The sequence below is a fragment of the Vicia villosa genome, linkage group LG1 (assembly GCF_029867415.1).
Source record: "Vicia villosa cultivar HV-30 ecotype Madison, WI linkage group LG1, Vvil1.0, whole genome shotgun sequence".
Taxonomy (NCBI): Eukaryota; Viridiplantae; Streptophyta; class Magnoliopsida; order Fabales; family Fabaceae; genus Vicia; species Vicia villosa.
Window position 1 is genome coordinate 66537121 of NC_081180.1, and position 22156 is coordinate 66559276.

General features: G+C 32.2%; 1 non-coding gene and 1 pseudogene across 1 annotated transcript; one reads left to right on the top strand and one right to left on the bottom strand.

Moving 5' to 3' along the window:
* Window positions 1–1161: 1161 nt before the first annotated feature.
* LOC131608280 (sugar transporter ERD6-like 6) lies at window positions 1162–21226 on the bottom strand (annotated as a pseudogene).
* On the top strand, window positions 18530–18608 carry TRNAR-ACG (transfer RNA arginine (anticodon ACG)). Its single transcript has one exon. It is a non-coding gene; the product is annotated as a tRNA-Arg (tRNA).
* Window positions 21227–22156: the final 930 nt, after the last annotated feature.

Below are 22156 nucleotides of genomic sequence, written 5' to 3' on the forward strand. Positions count from 1 at the left end.
TATTATATATTTATATATTTCACTTACAAAATTAATAATTATTATTATATATTAATATATTTCTATTCTGATTCATAATTAAAAAGGAGATAATTTTTTATTTAGTTTAAAAAAATTAAAAAAAGATTTTGTCTTAATTTTATTTAATGAATAAATTTTGTATTTAATTCTATATAATTCAAAATTTACTTATGGAATTAAAATGTTTTTGATTTATATAAGTTAGTAAAATAATTTTTAACTTTCAAATAGTTTAGGATATTTTGATTCACCTTGATTTTATTGATTCACCTTAATTTTATTGATTCACCTTGATTTTATACCTATTAATTGTATTGATTCACTTTGATTTTAATTTTTTTAATAATTATTAATTATTTCGGAAGTGTATATCCGAAACATTCCAAAACCAATTTGGTCTTGGAATATTTCGGAGGTTCATTTCCGAATTCCATCATGGGGTGAGTTCGGAGATGAACTTCCGAAACACCACATTTTCTGAAAATGTAACTTTATTTCGGAGATGCATCTCCGAAATCAATATTTTATATTAAAAAAAACATGTTTTCGGAAGTTCATTTCCGAAAACACATTTTTTAACAAAAAAAAGTACCTTTTCGGAAATGAACTTCCGAAATAAGGGTAGTGTGGTAAATTCACCGGGAGTGGGTAAGAAGGTTAGGAGGTGGGTGAAGAAATTTTCCAAATTCAATTATGCCTTATAACATAACTAATTTTTGATATAATAGAAGAAGTTACATATTCTAACTGGAATTATAGATATAATGTATATTTGTACTTGTAACTTAAAATTTGCGAACGATGCAAAAATATAATATTTACACAATTTTATTCTCTACTTTTATCTCGTCATTTGCACTCACCATTCTTTCTCTCAATAATAACAACGGAAATAAAAAAAATCCAACAAACAACAACATCAATAGTTTTTATTATATGATGTAAAATATATCTTGTAAATAATAGAGTTTTATTCATAGTCCCTTTGAAATTTATTTTCCGACTCTGTCACTTATGACTACATGATAGTATAGTCCATTTTCCAATTTTTCTTGTATATTTTACTCAATTTGAAAAGAAATAACCAATAAAATCAACAAAACAAAAACAAATTTTTACATACCAAAACCTACCTAATTTTCACAACAAAATTACAAATACAATAATAACAATCATCACCTAAATCATCTTCTAAAGGATGCTTGAATTTCTTCCAATGTTCTGTCCTTAGTCTCAGGAACCCAAAGTATTGCAAATGCAAGGTTGAGGGCTGAAAAAATTGCATAAATTGTGAATGCTCCTGCATTGCTCCAACTTAGAAGCAATTTTGCAGTTAGAGTGACAAGGGAGGCAGTAAACCAATTTAGAAATGTTGATGCACTCCCACCAAGGCCCTTAATATTTAGTGGAAGTATCTGAAAACCACATAATTAATTAATTAATTAATTAATTATTTTAATGTAACTTTAATATTTTTTCCATTTCAATATTTTTGTATAAGGTATGTAATGCAATTATTTAATGTATACCTCAGACATTATCAGCCAAGGAATTGGTCCAACACCAAGAGAAAAACCAACTACCAAAACCTAAAAACAAATAGTTAGTCAAATTAACAAATATAATAATAGTAATAATAATAAACCTTCATACAAAAAAAAAAACATATAGCAAATATTATCAACAAGTTTCATACCAAAAGCCCCACAAGAGAGAGCATCCCCATCATTCTATGAAGGTCAGAGTCATTCGCTACAATTCCCTGAGTTCAACCAAATAACATCATTTCTTTAGTATAAAAAATGAATTTCGAGATGTGAATGTGATTGATTACAAACCTGTAGATAAAATGCAGTAGCGACTAGGAGTAGGCTAACTGTCATCACAGAGCAAGATATCTACAGAAGATTAATAAAAACATCAAATGAATATATAATCTTTTAAACTGAATATCTTATTCATTTAAGTAATAAACCGAATTACAATGGATATTTAGTTGCAGAAATAAAACATTTTGTTTAATTGTGCAACCAAACGATCATATTCATTGTTTGCGTTTTACTTTTCTACTTTCTCTTTTGTTATTAATCATTGTTCTAACGTAATACTCCATCTATTTTCTATAAGGATTAAATATATTTTTGGTCCCTATAAATTACAAAATTTTGCTTCTGGTCCCAATTAAAAAAGTGGCATGTTTAGGTCCTACAAAATTATTATGCATGTAGTTTTAGTCCCTACTATTAAACCAATTTGTATTCTTGAATGATTATTTTGCAGATATGTTTAGAACGTTATAAAAAATTTCTTGAAAAAAAACTCAAAATTTGATTTCTAAGTCGAGATTTTCATTACTTTTATCATTATCTTTTAAGATTAAAAAAATCATATTTAGTTCTTCTCATTTAAAAAAATTCTAAAATTTGATAAATAAATATTTTATAATATTCTAAACATAAAATATTATTAAAAAATTTTTAAGTTAAAGAGTAATTAAACAACTTTTAAAATTTTAGAAAATAACAGTGACTAAAATTGCATGCATAAAAAATTTGTAGGGACCAAAATATGTCATTTTTTTAATAGGGACTAAAAATAAAATTTAAGATTTTTATAAGGACCAAAAAGATATTTAACGCTTTCTATTATAAGTTTGTTTGACATTTTCTTTTATATATATATATATATATATATATATATATATATATATATATATATATATATATATATATATATATATATATATATTAAAAAATATAACCAATTTTATATGAAAAAGAGACACTTAAAAATGATTTTACAAAATTATCTTTTTATTAATAGTATGAGAAAGATAAACTAAATAAAATAAAAAAAAGAAAGAATAATAATATTTAAATGTATAAAAGAAAAAGTAGTAATAATGATTCATTGGTAATGCAAAACGGTTTATAATTTTTTTTTCTTTAAAATAATATAATATTAAAAATGAAGGGAGTACTTACTATAAGAAGCATCCTTCGGCCACTTTTGTCGACCAACCCAGTAGAGATTGCAGTCACTACAACCTGCATTATTTAAAAAGTTTATGAATCATTTGCTTTTTTGATATTTTGGTTCTCATATATGATGGCTTAATGAATATATTTAGAATAATATTATTATTGAGGTAAACATTATATTCATGAACATGACTAGTATGACTTATTTGAAATTCTTAGCTTACCAAATCATGTATATAAGGTGAAGGTTGTGGTCAACAATTTCAGCAATACAATTCATGGAAACAGTGAGCTCCATAGTTACCACATCTAGATCAAACACAATGTTGTCCTCCCATTTACCAACCCATTTTGAGTTCAGAAACTACCTATCACAAAGATCTAACATGGTATCTTCAAATACATCCATAAAAATACTAGATGCCTAACACACATGTTACGATTCCTTCTTCTCTCTTAACCCAATGTTTGTACTCAAAGACTCAAATTGTAAAATGACTATGGATAGCCAATATAATGCTCTTATAAAAATAAGACTCAGATTCAATGCCTTGTCCACTTTATTTCAATTTTATTTGATCTATGTAGAGTTTTACAAAAAGAAAAACCTTATGATTCTTTTGTGAGGCATAAATCCCGACTTATAGGTAATGGTTTATGCCAATAGGTTGACGTGGATTATGGAAAGACCTTCACCATGATTGTTAAATCGATAACCATTCTAACAATGTTTATTATTGATCGCTCTAAAGCATGGGTCACTCATCATTTGGATGTTAAAAATGCTTTTGTAAATGGTGAACTTGAAGAAAGTTTATAAAGGTATCAACTTTTGAGGTTCAAGGATCTTAATCGCCTCATACATGATTATCCTCTGCACAAATCACTTTATGGCCTCAAACGAACAAGCTCATAGGGCATAATACAAATGATTTTCATATTATGTTTCATCTATCGGCTTCTTTAGAATAAATTTTTGTAACTCTCTCTACTATAAATACATTGATATGGCTCTTCTTCTATATGTTGACAACATTATTGACACCACTTCTATTGATGACCTTTGCAAATATATCATATCACTTCTCAGCTCTGAATTTTCTATGAAAAACTTGGGAACACTTAGTTATTTTTTGGGAATTATTGTCACTTGACACGTTGGTAGTCTATTCTTATCTCAAAAAATTAATCTAAAAGAAGTTAATGAATGTCCTAATATGTCCTCATATGGCTCATATAAAACTAGTTGATACAAAACTGAAGCTTAGCACCAAAACCAGCACTACAGATGAGGATCCATCTCTCTATCGTAATCTTGCAGGTGCTTTACAATATGGTACGATATATTTGTTTAATTATGCATAATCTAATGGATGTCCATGTGCAGTCTCCTAGGTGCATCTAGCGCTACATAGTCAATATGGATTGCACCTTCATCCATCATCCACTACATCTTTGATCTCTTACACATATGCAAATTAGGGAGGCAACCTAAATACTAGGAGATCCACTTATGATTATTATGTGTTTCTTTGAGACAAGTTACTTTTCTAGGTTTTTAAACACGAGCCCACATTATCCCTTCCAATGTCGAGTGCTGACTATTATGGTGTTGCAAATGTGGTGTCTAAATCTTGATGGTCGCATATCATGCTTCTAGAGTTGCATTGCTTGGTTTATAAAGGTAGCATGGCCTATTATGATAGAACTGATGCAATATATCAATCCCGCAATCTAGTTCAATGTTAACAGATTAAACACATTAAGATGGAATTTCACTGTCCGTGAGAAAGTAGTCTATGGCCATGTCTATGTCCTTCATGTCCCCTTGAGTCATCGAATTTCAGACAGCTTCACCAAAAGTCTTCCCTTAGTGTTGTTTTAGGATTTTCATGGATAGTCTTAGTGTAAGACATCATCCCGCTAAGGTTATGGGAGTATGATAGAATATCTTATTATTATTATTATTATTATTATTATTATTGATGTAAACATATATTCAATTTTTTTAGATATATTTATTAGTTAGAACTAGTAAATGGTCAAGGATATTATAAACCTTCATGAAATGTAATTTGTATGATTTATTTGTATTTCTTTATTTACTAATTTATGTATAGAAGAAACTTGAATTTATTAATAATGATTATCAAATATATTTCTTATGATGGTAATATCTATTGCAAATTTTTTTTAACCTGAATAGCTCCTAGTCCAAATGTAGCAGCGTCGCTGGATGAAATTCCTATTAAATATACCATGAAAATTTCAGACATAAATTAAGATATATTGATGACGAAAAAATATAGGCAATTAATTGGTAAATAGAATTTTAATTTATTACCTGCACTTGAAAAGATCCTACTAGCATAGAAAAATACAGCATTGATGCCAGAAAGTTGCTGCAAAACAAGCAATCCCATACCTACCTGCATAGTGAATGCTCTGAGTTGCCAAGCAAGCGTTACATAGATTTTATTTGAACTATGTCAGTGTTATAAATTTTATACTGTTAATAAATCATATGTAAGAAAAAGATTAATGATTGAGATTGTAACAGAAATTGTCGATAAAGAGTGTATATAAATATGACAAGAGAAACAACATAGTAGAATTCATACCATCAAAGGAAACCAATATCTTCTCCTCTTGAGATCAGATAGGTGTACAGTATCTGTTGTGTTATCAGAAACCAATGATTCCTTACAAGATGAACATGAATGTATGTCACTAAAAAGGTCCATTTAGGTAAAATTTGCACAATTTTTGCACTAGGTTGTAATAATAATATGAGATGATGTAACCTATATTTCTCTTGCTTCCAAAGTAATATCAGCATTGGGTCCTCGTAAAGATTGTAATGAAGACTCAAATCTTTCTATCATTCCATTTTGGGCCTATACATTTATAATTTTTTTAAAAGGTGTGACAAAAATAGGTAATAATGTAAATAAGTTAGAGAAATGGAATCAATCTAGTTTATATGATGCATACCAACCATCTTGGTGATTCTGGAATGAAGTACAACCCAGGTATTAATATTGCACAAGGTAAAATTCCTAAAAAAAATAAAATCGGTTACTTTTCCATTTGCTTAAAAAAAGTGTTGTAAATTATATATTTTTAGTTTCTATAAAGAAATACTACTTGGATAATAATGATAATAGAGAATAGTAATTGTTTTAGGCTAGCCAACTGTCCATATAGATCGGTCTAATCCAGTCAAGGCACGTTAGCCATAGGCGTACATGTGGACATGCATCTATAGGTGTCACATAGAAACACCTCCCTTCTTCTATCAAAATCATTGATATGCATCCAATATCTACCCATGCTACACGTTGGACAACCTAAAGATGGATATAACCCCCATCCTATATAATATTGATTCTGAGCTATACTCAAGTACAATTCAATTCATATTTGCAAAGTATCACATCAGTCTCATACTGACTTTTTCGTCATAGTGCTAACTTGTTTTGTAGGTACCATCTCCAATCACTGAAGAATTGTCACCACCACGCGTGATGAATATTTATGGTAGTCATCTTCAACATACTAGTCGTTCTTTATTCAAATACGGAACAATGACGTCGTCTACAGAAATTAATTTTCTTTGATTCTATCAAATTTCTTATATTGTAACTACCTTCAATCTCACTTCCAATGACTAGTTTTAAATTACATCACGTCTAAAACATCACCAACAGCCAATATTCGGTCAACCATTAAGATTATTTAAAACAATGTCACAATAGCTCTTTCCCCCGTCATAAAAAAACATCCACCTCGACAAGGTTCTCAAATTTCAACGATGATTCCCCGTCAGAAAAAAACATCCACTTGGACAAGGTTCTCAAATTTCAACGATGATTCCTTAACCTTCATTCCAAGAAACTCCTCTAGTTACTCCTCCATAAAAATCAACTCCCTCCTTCCAGTGTTTCAATTCATTCACCTCGTGTTTTGCTTTTAACACCAAGGAATCAGCTTCCTCATCCTCAAACTTAAATTTCCCCACTGGTACATTATCTCCAGCAACTCCAAGCATCCTTTGGAATTACCAAACGCGAAAGAACTCCTCTTTAATATTTTTAATCTATTGTAGCAACAAAACACGAGGTTCCTTCACAACAAAGAGAACATGTAAAAAGTTCTAACTGAGATGCAACACAATTAGAAGTCTTACAATGCGACCACATCAAAGCTATCTCGATGATCATTCTCATTGATGTTGGTTCACAATCATCCACAGCTTAGGAGCAACCACATGGACCTCTCCCTTCTCACTATGACAGAGACTCTTTACCACATGACTTTGGTGGCGAATATAGAATCCACACACCACCTGAAAGTTATCGTCAAAGGAGGCCTACTTGTTTTTATCTCCCGCAAAGGAGGGATAAAAAGAACCCCATATAGCAACATGTTACTCATCTTCAATAGAACTCGTTCACGAAGAGAATTATATAGTGTGGCGTCACTAATCCAAGAGCGTAATGAAGTGCAAACTCTTTGTTCTCACACTAAAAGATGTTGCCATGACTTATTTCAATGTATTATAAGGAAATCCTATTAACTCTTGGAAGACATTATACAAAGAGTTTACCTCTCACTCCAGGAAGCTCCAACTAAATACAATGGTTGCACTAGTGCCACTTTAGAGATAATTAAGGAAAATTTGAGGGAGTACACTAACTATTTCATTAGAGAAGTTATGGATGTCAAGGAAGCAAATACCAAATTGAAATGCCCTATTTCTTATATAGGTCTGAGGCCAAAGTGCAATTTCAAGGAGAAGCTAGGGTTCAAAAAAACACATAGAATAAGATACCTAGTCGCATGTATTTATCCATACAATAACTATAAGGAAAAAATAGTAGTCGAGTTCAACGATAAAAGTAAAACATCTAGGAAGATCGGAGACAACAAGCATCGTCGAGAGAGAAATTGAAATAGAAGTAAAGGACCATAAGGTTGCCTCTCAGACTATACACCCACTTAACACATCCAGATAAAGGAAATTCCCTTCTATCGCCTCTGTCACGAGAGGGATCCCACTTCCAAAGGATCCATCTAAAGAAACCATAAAGAGGAAGTTAGCAGATATGTTGTCCATATAGCATCATCCAAAGTCGATGTTGAATGAGATATCTTAATGGACCATTCTAGATTTTAAGGACAACAAAATGGTCAAAGTGATACTGAGTGAAATTTCCCCTGTAATAATAGTAGCCAACTACGACGTACCACATACTCTTGTCGACAATGGGAGATCGTGCGGCTACATGTATGCCGATTTATTAACAAAATTGGGGGTGAAGGAAGAATGTTTTCATACTATGGTAAAAACTTACAAGGTTTGAAAAATATGGTGACCCTCCCTTGAGACTTTGTGAAATACTTGTCACTTTTAGAGAAGGGAGTAATAAGAGAAACATCGGCATTCAATTCATGAATGTCCTATACAAATCTATCTACAACTACATTCTAGATATACCCACCCTAGCACCCTAGGGGGTAAGTCCCATCAATCGTCCACCTGAAAATGAATTATCACAATGCCATAGAAAATGTAATGAGGTTATGCGCAAATTTGGTAGGACCTGAGAATTATTGCAAGGATCTGCTTATAAACTTGGACACACTGACTGTCCAGGTTAGAGGGAGGTGAAAAATTCAAACTATTCTCAATATCACCCCCATAACCATCAAATTTGCATACTTCGATGCACTTCTAGAGGAATCCATGTTCCACAATGAGTACAACCTAGGGAGGCTTCTCCTTGTAGAAGTTAGGATAAAGATTCAAAGACTAATTATATATGGAAACTTTATACTCATCCATCTCCATGATAACCCACTGTCAAAAAATGGGACAAATTTCCCCAAACCTATAGAGGAAGGTCCCATCAAGTTTCTTAAGGAGAACAGAGACTTATTCAAAGGTTATCAAAAGGAAATTTCATGCATCGACCCTAGTGTTGCATGACATTAAATCAACATGAACCCATTTATGAAGTATGTCTCCCAAAGGAGACGCTGTCACACGCTTAGAAGGTTATAGACACAAAGAACATTTTCAATGGAATCTTTCAAGAAATTTGTATCTTGGATCTAAACTAGATGAAGTGTCTATCAAACATCGTATTAGTCAGGAAGGCAAGTTGCATGTGTTGTAGGGGCATCCACCACATTGTCTTGAACAAGGCCTACCCCAAAGATGCATATCATGTGCCTAATGCCCGAGAAGGATTGGAACAAGACAACCTTCATGGTTGAACACAAAAAGTAAAGGTACAATGTTATTCCATTTTAGTTTAAAAAGTGTAGGTGTAACCTACCATAAATGATGAACACGATCTTCAAGGAGGATATTAGAAACTTGCTAGAGGTCTACATGGATGACATACAATAAATCTAGGGAAGAACACCTACATGAAAGTTAATTTGCTAATGTGTTAACTCGTGTATATTATCCTAGTATGTGGTTAAACCTAAAGAAGTGTGTGTTTGGGTTCAAGGCTGAAAATCTACTTGACTTCAATCTCACTAAAAAAAAGGCATCGAAGCAAATCTAAAAAAATAGGATGCCATCATCAAGATGGAAACTCCCACCACAAAAGAAATAATTATGAATTTGGATTTTATGTTCACCTCTCTCGGCAAATTAATCTCCAAATCCACCAAGGACGTACTTTTATTTTAGCGACTCCTCAAGAAAGAAGTATAATTTAGTGTACTATAGAGTGTGAAGAAGCCTTCACACTACTCAAGAAAACCCTCTCAAAACCTCTAGTCTTTTCCAAATCCATAACCAGCAATATTTTATTCATTTGCATGGAAATCTCACCAAAAGAATTCAACTTTGTCATCTTCATATGGGTAGGGACTAAGCAAAGTTCGATATACTTCACCTCTACGGCACTAGCAGAACCCAAGACATGTTATTAATAGATATATAAGATTGCATTAGTCCTAATGGTAGCTTCAAGGAAACTATGATGTTACTTTTTATCTCATTAAATAGGAGTTTACGTTGACCAATCACTGAAACAAGTACTTTTCAAGTCAAACCTAGTCGGGCAAAGAGGATTTTGGAATAGTAAAGAAGAAGTAACAAATAAAGATTTTGGAACACCTTCAAGCAAAGAGGATTTTGAAAAGTGAAAATGAATTGCAGTTTCCCAAAATATAGGCAGAGTGAAATCCGAGTTTGGATGGTAACGATCCATTGAAAGATCAAAACTTGCATCCAACAACTTTAAGTGAGCTTATGCTTGGGAGCATATGGAAGTCATCGCCACAAAAACTTTTCATCTTCATGAAGTGCATTTAATGTGCATGTTTTCCATAGCAATTACTCCCACTAAGCATGGTGACCATGGAACGCCTTCTCCACAAAGCACATTCTCAATGGGAAGCTTCTCTCGACGGTTCTGGTTCATGATTGGTCTCATTTATTTCTACATAAATAATCCTTGCTTCAAATTTGATAACAAGGACTTGGGGTAATTGTTTGGGCTAGCCAAAGGGTTATAAAGATTGATTTAATTCATAGGTTCAATCAAGTCGAGGCGCGCCAGTCATTGACGTATATCTGGACCTGTATCCATAGGTGTCGCATAAAAATTTTCCTTCCTACATGTAACTCCGGTCACACTCATACACGATTCAACTCATACTTGTACAAAGTTTCACCTCAACTTCATATTTACTTAAGCGTCATAGTGATAACCTTTTTTACAAGTTTTCTCTCCCATCATTGAAAGTAATTTTATGGTGGTCATCTCAACATATCAAGTCATTCTCTCTTTCATTACAAAACAATAATGTATAGTGATTTTTTAATAAATAGAAAATAAAAAAAATTACCTAATAATGCTAGCGTTCTCCATTTGAAAAATATGCCTAGCAAGTATGCCACCATAATCCCGGTTGTAATTGATAGCTACAAAAAAGAGCATTATAAAATTCTAATCAAATATTAAAGAGAAAATTAATAAATAATTAATGTATGTAATCCTCTTTTTCAAAGAAACATCAACCCGACCTGGTTGACCGATCCTAATTTACCCCTGATGGTTCGTGGTGATATCTCTGCTATATAAATAGGTACCTAAACAAACAAAAGAAAGAAAAAATCGTAATTACTAAATTATTATAAATATTTAAATTCAAATATGATAGATTTGTAATATTAAACTTTTCAATTATTTCCAGTAAAATGACATAACATTAAAAGAGTATTTTCAGTTGTTGAATAAACATTAGATGTTCGGGGCTCAATCTCTAGTGACAAATAATTGAACTCTTTATTATGTCTCATTACATGATAATGGAAATAAAAATCTCATTTATAATGTAAGACGAATATGATTGGTGTTATTTGATATGATAAAAGGAGAGAAAATAGTAATTAAAAATAACACCGTATACAAAAGTGTATAGAAATACGGTGTTTAATTTGATACCTAAAAAGTTCAAATAATATTTCTCGATAAATATACACTAAATTATAATGTGTTAACATGTAAAGAAACTAATTAATTGTTAACTAATTTGTTAACCAAATAATTAACTTCTAGCACTAGTAACTTCTAAGCCTTACAAATACAAATATATTAACCAATCATAACTATGAGGATATGGATCATCATCATCTTAATTTCCATGGTTTAATAGTTTCACACAAATTGGAGGATGATAGATGTCTATCATCTACAACTTTGGTAGAAAAACTTGAAATGTTCAGGCAAGAATATACTTGATAAAGAAATATAGTAGTATTAGTTAGTCTTTGGAAGATTATGGTAAGAGCTTCATAATTCCAACTTAAAATTTATCTCTAACAAGATGACAAGAAATTGATCAAGAATAGAGAAGAAGAATCAAAGTAAATGAGAAATAATAATAAGCAACAAAAATTTTATTTGAATGAACAACAAGTAGGAAACAAGTTGTGCAAGATAGAATAGAACATGTTATTATGTTACAACATAATTTTATAAAAAAAAAATATATTCTATCAGTGCCTATAATCCTTTTTTAAGGATAATCATTTCACTTAAAAATTGAATATATAGACCTAGGACACATCATATTTATATGTATGACCATTTGAATTTTTATAATGTTTCAGTGTCTCTGTTGTTAAAAAAACAAAAGTGTCAAACTCAAATGATATGAAAGTATATTGATCTCTATAACACGATTTTTAATGTGTGACCACTTTGCACAAATCGACTTTGAGGGATGTCTGTTGCACAATAAAAAATTCTACTCCTCAATCTCACAAGTGGGGAAACCCGAACCAATTTCATACATGCATGTTTACGTCCTGCCCACCCATACACCAAAATACTCTTCGATCTAAGTGTTGATCTTCCCTTTTATGGGTCGGTCAAAAACTCAAAAGTGCCTTTTTCTTTACAAATACTTTTGTCCATCTAAATATATCAACAAGCACATACCTAATAAAATTTATGCATATATTTGAAGCCTGGAAGCTCTTTAGAGTAAAATGTGTATTCTTCAAAGGTATTCATAAAGTAGAGTCGTCAAAGTGGTCTAGCCTATATGGATCGACCAGAAACACCCTATAAAATATAAGGATTGACCTTAAATTAGAGCCCAAATTCTATATAGTTTTTCAGTTCGGCCTTAAAAAACTTGGTACCCTTTAGGGCTATCCCGTATGGACCACATGTACCATATTTTGACAACTTAACTAATCTAAAAATGATACTATTATTTATGTTGCTTCACTCTAAAACTACACATTGAGTTGTCAAACTTAATTTTATTTCTTATATCATATTTAGTTTTTCTATTTTAGATATTATAAATTGAAATAGTCAAATTAATATTTAATTACTTTTCATGTTTCATTTTGCAACTTTCTCATATTCTATTAATTTGTATTATGTTTGACATTTGTGTATTATTTTGAACAATTTAAAATTTGATTTGTATTTAAAAACATGTGAGATTATTTTTAAGAATAATATAGTACAGAAAATATATAATATTTATAGTAGTATACTTTATATAAAAATAGTATGAAATTTTTTATTTAATTATTTTATAAAAAAGTTAATAAATCGATGGCTCGTTTGAGACCGATAGCCCGCAATCCATCTAGGATCAGACTCGGGTAATATATTTTGAGCACATAATATACTAGAGTTTTTTTTGTCCATGCCCTAAAAAACCTGAGGCCCGCTTGTTTATGGCTGGGTAGCCTATTTTGAGAGCCCTATTAGATGTGCCTTACGTCAAACTCCAACAATAGCAAATAATAGACTCGGTTACCATACTGGCAACATTCATTCTTCCTTTCTGCATACCTTTCATGCTTTTTCCGAACAATAAATTCTTTTTTCCATGTTAGAATTATCACCTTCATCCATCTAAAAAATTCCAAGTAAATTTATATTACCATATATTCATCCAAATCATGCATCAAGAAGCATAATCTTGAGTCAACACATTGTCAAAAACATATTCAAAATCCAACTAAAATTTCCCAAGTTTATTACTGAATAATTTATTACAAGATGATCATGTCCTCTTTGAGTTTATATCAGTATAATAAACAAAGTTATCAATAGTTCATAAGTAGGTTGAAATAAGGCATGGGTTTGTAACTTTTGTCAAAAAGAGTTTACAAATTCTTATTCTAGAGTAGAAGTCCATTTGTTAAGAATTTGTGGAGTTGAAATTTCCATGCCCCTTACAATAAATGAAGAATATTTTTCTAAGTTACAATCTAATATAGAACTCGAAACCTAGGCATTTTCCATTACCCACCGAAAAAATACAAGATAGACCTTCTTAAAAAATAGAAAAAAAAAGTACATTAAATAAATAATTTAATTTAAGTGATAGAGACGCTATTAGATCTCTCATATCTAGAATATTTTATTCTATTGGTGATTTGGTTTGCATGTGTTTGGACAATTTGGAAGGCTTGGAACAAAAAAAATATTTCAAACAAGGAAGCTAACATTGCAGGCATGGTTGAAGAGGGAAAAATCTTATCGTGGAAATGCTTGCGGGTCAAATCAAACAGGATTGTCATTGGCATTGATAAATGGTTCAAACATTCTAGGGCGAGTATCGATATTTTGGACAACTGAGACTAGGTGTTGCGATTGAGTAGCAAGCAGTTTCTGTCAATTTGGGAGAAATGCAGTTAGAGAGTTTTTGGCAGCTTAGATTATGCAACTAAGAAGTTTGTTACGTTTTTTTGGAGGTGGAGTGTTGTCGGCGGCATTTGTGATGCCATCTGCCTTGCTGTTTTGAGTTTGAATGTTGTGATGTTAGTTGTAGCGTGGTAGGTGGGAAATTGTATTTCAGTTGCGATCTCATATTGGTTGTTTTTGAGTTTGAAGAGAGTCGCGATTGTTGGGAAGAAGTGTGGTCTAGTCGTTTAAATCGGCGCAGTTGGAAGTTTTGTAGAGCTTGGGCAATGGGCAAGCATTTAGTGATCTAGAATTGGGTATGGAATTAGGATGGCATCGTGTCGTTGATCATGTTGTCCTTTTGGCCCTCAAGTTGTCAATGGAGTAAAGAAATATTAGGTTGGTGTGAAGGCATACCATTGTGTCTAGCTTGGAGGCTTCTAATCAAATTTGGATTGACAAGGTCTACGGGTGGTAGTTGCTCGATGCAACGGATATTTTTGAGTATCAACATTCGCTCAGCTTGTCTAAAATTTTGTTACAGGGTTGAATTAGGTAGATGGGTAGGTCTTTGAGTGTCTTTTCCCATTAGATGTTTTGAATTATGTGAAAACTAGGAAAACTTTAGCACATGTGCACCTTTGCATTAGGGATCTTAGAATTATGTTTTGTACATTGAATGGTATCTCTGAGTCATCATATGCACCTTTTCATTAGGGATCTTATAATGCACCTAGAACATGTTTGGAAAAGGTATCATGCATACAAAATGAATTACAGAGCATTAAAAACTAGTTGCAAGCTTTAAAAATTAGTTTTTGTTCAAAATACTAACCCATGTGTCAACATATGTTGTCTATGTGTCGACACATGCATTTTCCAGGTCGACACATGTGCTATAGTTTTAAAGCCTGTAGGTCTATGTGTCGACACATACGATTTTCAAGTCGACACATGTGCTGCAGTTTTAAATCCTAAAGCTTATATTTGAATGTATCGACAGATGACCTGATACAGGTCAACACATGCATTTACATAGGTCGACACATGACTTATATGTGTCGACACATGCTGCTGTTTTTCTAAAAAACTGCATTCTTTTTCACATTTTAGGTTTCCCTTTTGTGTCCAAATTGCACTATTATAAATACATCTTACATGCATCATTTTCAACTTGATGAAACTATAAACACATACTAAGATTGCTCTTCATCTTCGACCTTGCATCTATGCATACACACAAACAAATTATACATAATCATTCATTATTTGGGTGCCATATAAACTTGGCTGATAACATTTAATTTAGGTTGGTTGTGACCTAAGGTTGGATTGAGTATCATAGGGGGTTTCATCGGAAAAAATATGATGGTTTTTACTCCAAGATCAAGGTGTTGATTTGGGGGGTTTTCGACAAGACTTCTTGCAAAGAAATGGTGTAAGACGGTGAATCAATTGGTAAGCTTGGGGGACAACAACTTGCAATTTGGATTCGATGGAGTGAAAGCTTTGAAGAATAATACTTTCTTGCAAAGGATTAGTGCGGGACTATGATTTAATTGGTGTTTGTTGAGTGACTTGATCAAACTCAGATCAAGGGAAGATAAGTGCAAGGATTAATATCAAACATAGGATTTATAGGGTTGGATTGCTTCACATCTCTTGTAAATAATTTTTTCATAGTAAGATTGATATCTCAATTCCAACTTAAAATTAGGGGCAGACGTAGTCGTAACGAAGATGATCGGTGAACTCCCTAAACAACTCCTCGTGCCCTCTCTCTCTCTATCTCTATCTCTTTATCTCATGCATTTAAATTTCCATTAGCAACTTGTTAAACACATTGATTGAGCGATTGATTCGTAACGATTTTCCGTTAATTTTTTTAAAGCATTATTGATTTATCGATTGTCTTACAATCAATTAGATTGTAAGAGGATTTTGATATCAACAAACTCAAAGGAAAATATAAAAAATCGATTGCACGCCAAGTGTTCGATAATTAGACACTTTGAATTTTTGTGTTAAATTTCATTGAGAATTGGTTGCTTAGGGATCACATTAAAACTTTTAATTGAGAATTTAATCTGTTAGTTGATTGTATCATTATTATCCTATACTAAAGGTTGTGCGAATATCTGAGGTTCCAATGACTGGTTCTGTTTATACGACTTTTGATCTAAATACGATACTTCTGCTTGCCATAGTTTAAACTAGGGGTGGCAAACGGGCATGCCCGCCCCGCGAAATCCCGCAAAAAATGGGGCGGGGCGGGCATATTTAGTAGTGTGGGTCTAAAACCTTGCCCCGCCCTGCAAAAAAGTGAGGGCGAGGCGGGGAAGGCCCGCGGGCACTGAACATTTTAGGCCTAAAAATAGTAAAATTGTATGAAAAAGCTCATGCCCGCAAAAAAAACGGGGTGGGGCGGGGAGGGCAGACACATTAAAGAGAGCGGTCCTAAAACCTTGCCCCGCCCTGCAAAAAAGTGCAGGAGAAACAGGCTTTCCCCGTGGGGCGGGCCTGTTTTCCCACCCCTAGTTTAAACATTTTCAAAACCTTTAAAATCTGAATTTTTAAAGTTTGGGATCTATTCACCCCCCTTCTAGATAAGTTGTCATCGTCTAACAAGGTCTAGTTTCAAAATTGGAGGATCCAAGTCCCGTTTGCTCATAATTTTGGTGTTGTAATTTTCTGTTCAAGAATTGCTGTTGTAGAGTCAGTGGGAGATCAAAGTTCCTGCGGTCCTCGGTGAGCGGGATGGCAGAATTTGGGAATTCATTTTCTACCAAGTTGGATCAGGGGTGGTTGTGGTTTGGTTTTAGCATCTAAATTTAAATTGAATTCCATTCCTTAACTTTCTTAATCGCTTGTTTGTCATAGTATTGTGGCAGGATTGGTGTATTAGTGGTGTTTTTTTTCCTGTTCGCAGTATGTATTTTGTTTCCTCCTGTGTACTATTAGCTACGGTGTTTTGGGCTTAACTGTTGTAATATTATCACTTCTTGTGATGTCTTCTCTAATAATTCATTTAGCTTTTTCCAAGAAAAAAATACTTTCTAGAAAATCTCTATTATGTGAATTATTATTTGTTTGCTACAAATCATACTTTATATTGATTTATTTTCCTTAGATATACTCTCTCCGTAACAAATTATAAGCAAATTTTGATTTTTAGATTCATTAAATAATTGATGTTTTTATAGAAATTTACTTATAACTTGTTATGGAGGGAATAAAGTATTGAAGACAACTCTCTTACAAAAAGAGAAAACATGTGTTAAGAGGTTACTTAAGCCAATTTAATCAACTAGGAGTGCAAAAGGGGTGAGTAAGGTTTTCGATGGATAGAAAGATTCTCAAAGACCTTTAATAAATGTTATGACCATAAGTTAAGTGGGTCCATTATTCGTTAAAGTTGTGGATACTTCAAATAAAATTAAAAGGTGAATTCTTATCTACCTAATACAAAAAGTTGGGTAGAGCTACCCTTAGAGTAAAATGGTTTGAGATCAACTAAAAAGTATACCATTTAATAAATAATTAAAGAGGATAAAATTAAATGCTACTATGTAATTAGTTGAAGGTACATTATTTAATTTTTTGTGATGTGTAGTGAAATTGTCCCCAAATTAAAATCATACATTACATAGCTAACAGGATGGGTGAAGTTATACACGAGATTTAGGAGAAGAAAATATGGTCCAAATTATTAAAGATAATGTTCATGCTTGAAAAAGTGCGGGAATATAAATGAAGGTTTATTTTTAAAAGTTTTTTTTACTTCTTGTATTGTGCACACATTAAATATCGCATATCCAAACATATGTGTGGTCAAACATACTAACAAAATCAGGTTGCCTATACTTAATATAATTGGATTACTCAAATTGTTAGTGATGTTTATTTTGTTAAAAAAATTTATCATGAACCATCCCACGAGAAATATCATTTTTAAACAACTCTGATAGTTCAAATTGCTTGATGTTTCTAACGCACGCTTTGCATATGTTATAGTGATGTTGAGAAGATTTAAAGTTTTGAATCATTCTTCTCTGGCCTAACAGACCAAACAAATCTTACCCAATTACAATCTTTCAAAGCATGGCAAAACGTCCTCCCCATCTATCCCACAAATAGGGTAATTTTTATCCCTCTTTAGAATCCTTGAATGCTATTAATAAAATCTACATCAATAGTCCCTCAGACTCGGAAAGTTATAACAAAAATGGCTAACCCAATAGCTAATTCCGCAACTGCCACCGTTAAAACGAATGAAGCAAATAAGGGGGAAGAGGAAAGGTTTATTATAGGGTATTGCGGGGAACAGATCTAGTGGAGACAGGGTGGGGCCTGTAGCTCAGAGGATTAGAGCATGTGGCTACGAACCACAGTGTCGGGGGTTCGAATCCCTCCTCGCCCGCAATCGGCTAAAAGGGGATGGACCTTATAATGATTCCACCTCCTACTTCTTCCTCGACACACAAAAAGAGTGCTAAAGTTCTTCGACCCCAGGATGTGATTAGTCGACATCGAGGTTCCAAACGACTCCGTCGATAAGAGCTCTTGGGAGTCATCAGCCTGTTATCCTCGGCGTACCTTTGATCCGTTGAGCGAGAGCCCTTCTACACGGGACTGCCGGATCATTATGTCCAACTTTCGTCTCTGTTCTACCAATCGGTCTCACAATTAGGCATATTATAAAAGACTGAGCTACCAAGCAAAGAAGAGAAAGTCCTATCATATATCAAAATAGCAGTCCTACCCTGTCATAGAGTTTGAGCAGGTCTAAGAGCTAGTCATTCTACCCGTTAGAATCTTTTATTATAGCAGTGATAAGTAAGATCACTACTAGGATTGGCTTAAGAAGTCAAAATAGGAGTCATGGAAAGTACAGGCTCAAAATCTCTATGAATTCCTTTTACAATTCCTGCAGCAGCTGCACAAGCTCTTCCCGCGTGCCATAAATGACCTACGAATAGGCAATCTACTAAAGCGCTTGGATCGGAGATTGCATGACCAGATCCTATTCCATACCAAGCTTAGAAAGTTGTGCTTCGGTGCAGCTTTGTATAGAGGGAGGAAGCCTTGAATTGTGCAAATGCAAAACAACCTCCAAACAGGATCTCAGATGAGGAAACCCTAGGAGAGCCACTGACTCCAACTATCGTCCATGTACGACCCATACTAGATCTGACCAAATGCCCGTCCTACCTCCTCTACGTTCTTGACAGCCCATCTTTGTCTCAGTAATATCTTTCAGTGGCATGTTTCTGTCCTCTTTCTCATTACATAGAAAAAGTGAGGGTAATAGGAAAAGCAAGACCTTTCTGAGCAGCTTTCACTCTTATAGCAAAGAAAGAAGTAAAGCAAACTTCACTTTCGGGTTTCAACTTCGAAGATCGGATTTGTATTTGTTTATAAATTCTCCAGGCAGAGAGGTTATATCTGGAATGACAATTTTTTATATTATGCAAGTTGTAGCCATCTGTAGGGTTTATAAGACCATGACTGATCCAGAAAGGAATGAATGGAAAAAGCAGCATGTCGTATGAACGGTGAATTCTAAAAAAGTTTCATTCATATTGGATCCGACCAATATTTTTCTTTGAATTGTTGGCTCGGAACAAATGTGAAGAATACAAAGAAGGAAGTACTAAGACGTAAAAAATTGGTGGAGTTCAATGGAAAATTTTTTATGGTATTAAAACGCTTGAAGTTGCATTATTGTCTCTTAATGAACAAATTTTGAAAGTCGTTCTACTTACCTTACCCATGATGGTGAAGAAGGAGATGATATTGATATTATTACAATATCTTACTTTAGATTCAATATCCAGTAGTGTGTTAAAAAAATTGTTATGAGTTTGACTTTTGCTAGACTATAATTTAATTAACGTCTAATTTTAATTTTTATATATCTATCTTTAAAATATCATGTATTTTTTAATTAGTGATGTATCACCATATCAAATATATTTCATATCCAATACTTAAATAAATCGTGCATGTGTTTCATTGAGACTCTGAGTTAATCAAGAAATGAAGAGCTATAAAAAGTAAAAATTACCACATAAGAAATTATTCCCACTCCAAAACCGTCCAATAATCTTCCAATATATAGAAGTGATGAGTCCTAGAAAAAGGAGTGAACAATAAATATAACTTGCCATTAGAAAGTAAGAAACTTTTGTTGAAACATCATTCATTGTAACAAACTACACATGCAACTATCAAATATATTAGAGGGATTACTACTTACTTTTGCTAAGGAAATAACGAGCCATCCAAATATATTTGGGACTGCTGCAACTATTAGTGACTGCAATCAAATGAAGATCCATAGAACCATAAATTTCTAAGAAAATATTTATTTTAAAAAAAAGAAATATGTAAAATCATCATAGTGTAATACCCCCTTACGCCCAAAGTATCCTGCTATTTGACCACTCACTGTTGCTCCCACCATTGCACCAATGTTGGATAATGAACCAAATAATGAAAACTATTGCCACAACACATTCAAAACGTTAATAATAATGTCATAAAAAAAAACTTAAAGATGTTGTTGTTTTTATACCTTTGAAATTGTGAGATTAAGATCTCGAGTCATTTCTTCTTCTGCGGGGGAAGAATAGCCGCACTGTATAAATATATAAAAAAAATTATTATTTATATAAATTAATGAAAATGAGAATAGAATGGAATGAAATGGAATAAAATTATAGATGTATGAATTAAGCACCGTGAAACCGAATTGAATAGAACCCAAAGCTACAACGAGAACACATAGCACAATATAAAGATTAGAGTCATTCCTAGCATTGTTATTGCTGTTGATGAGAGTTTTCCTAAGGTTCCTAGCATCTTCGTATTCTTCCCCTAAAGGCATTGTTTTTTTTACGTAAAGATGGAATTGTTGTTGGATGAGTTTGAAGCTTGAATTAATTAAGGGATTGTGTTAGTAACAAACAGTAATTGAAAAGTTGATTAATTTTTTAGCTAGATTGTGAAAGGTGTAAGGGAACAAACAGGATCTGAGATGCTTAGAAGTGGATGTTTATGGACATCCGATAAATATGGAGACTCAAATATATAGTGTGACCATGTCCACTACTACCACACCTTTTTTTAAGAAAATTTTGATATTCACTCTTGGGACCAACTAATCCAAAAAACAAGTTAATATTAATCAATATCTCATTCTTATAATCGGATCCGGATCCTTTCTTGTGGTTGGAAACATAATATTATCTTATCAATGAAAATTATAGATAACAATGAATATGTATAAGTTGTGAAATAGTAATCCTCCTCATTAAACAACAAAATATTAATTCAAAAAAAAATTTCTTTTCAAATTTCAATTTAAGAATAACGATGAATATTGTTTGAAAAAATTCCACTGTATACACTTTTAAAAATACATAAACAGCATTTTTATATTTTTTAATGTATTTTTTTCTAAAACTATTTTGGTAACTAAAATATTAAAATTTAATTAATACAGTTCAAAGTTTGATTAATATATATATATATATATATATATATATATATATATATATATATATATATATATATATATATATATATATATATATATATATATATATATATATATATGGACGTATCCAATAAGAATTTTTGTTAGTATGAGAACTGAGAATTTTTAATAATAACTATACAATTTAAAATTAATATCTCATATTTCACTCTATTAATGAGTTTTCAAACATAAGAAGAAATTCAAATAATAAAATAAAGTTTATTAATGAATTATAAAAATTGGTTAATACATTTATAATTTATAATTTAGTATCAGAACATATTAATACTATGTTTTTTATTAGTTAATAAAATAGTAAAAGAAGTTAATAAATTATAAGTAAAATAATTGATTAATGATATAATTTTTGTGGTTAATACAATTTTAAAATTGGTTATCGACACAACCTTATATAAATTAAATTT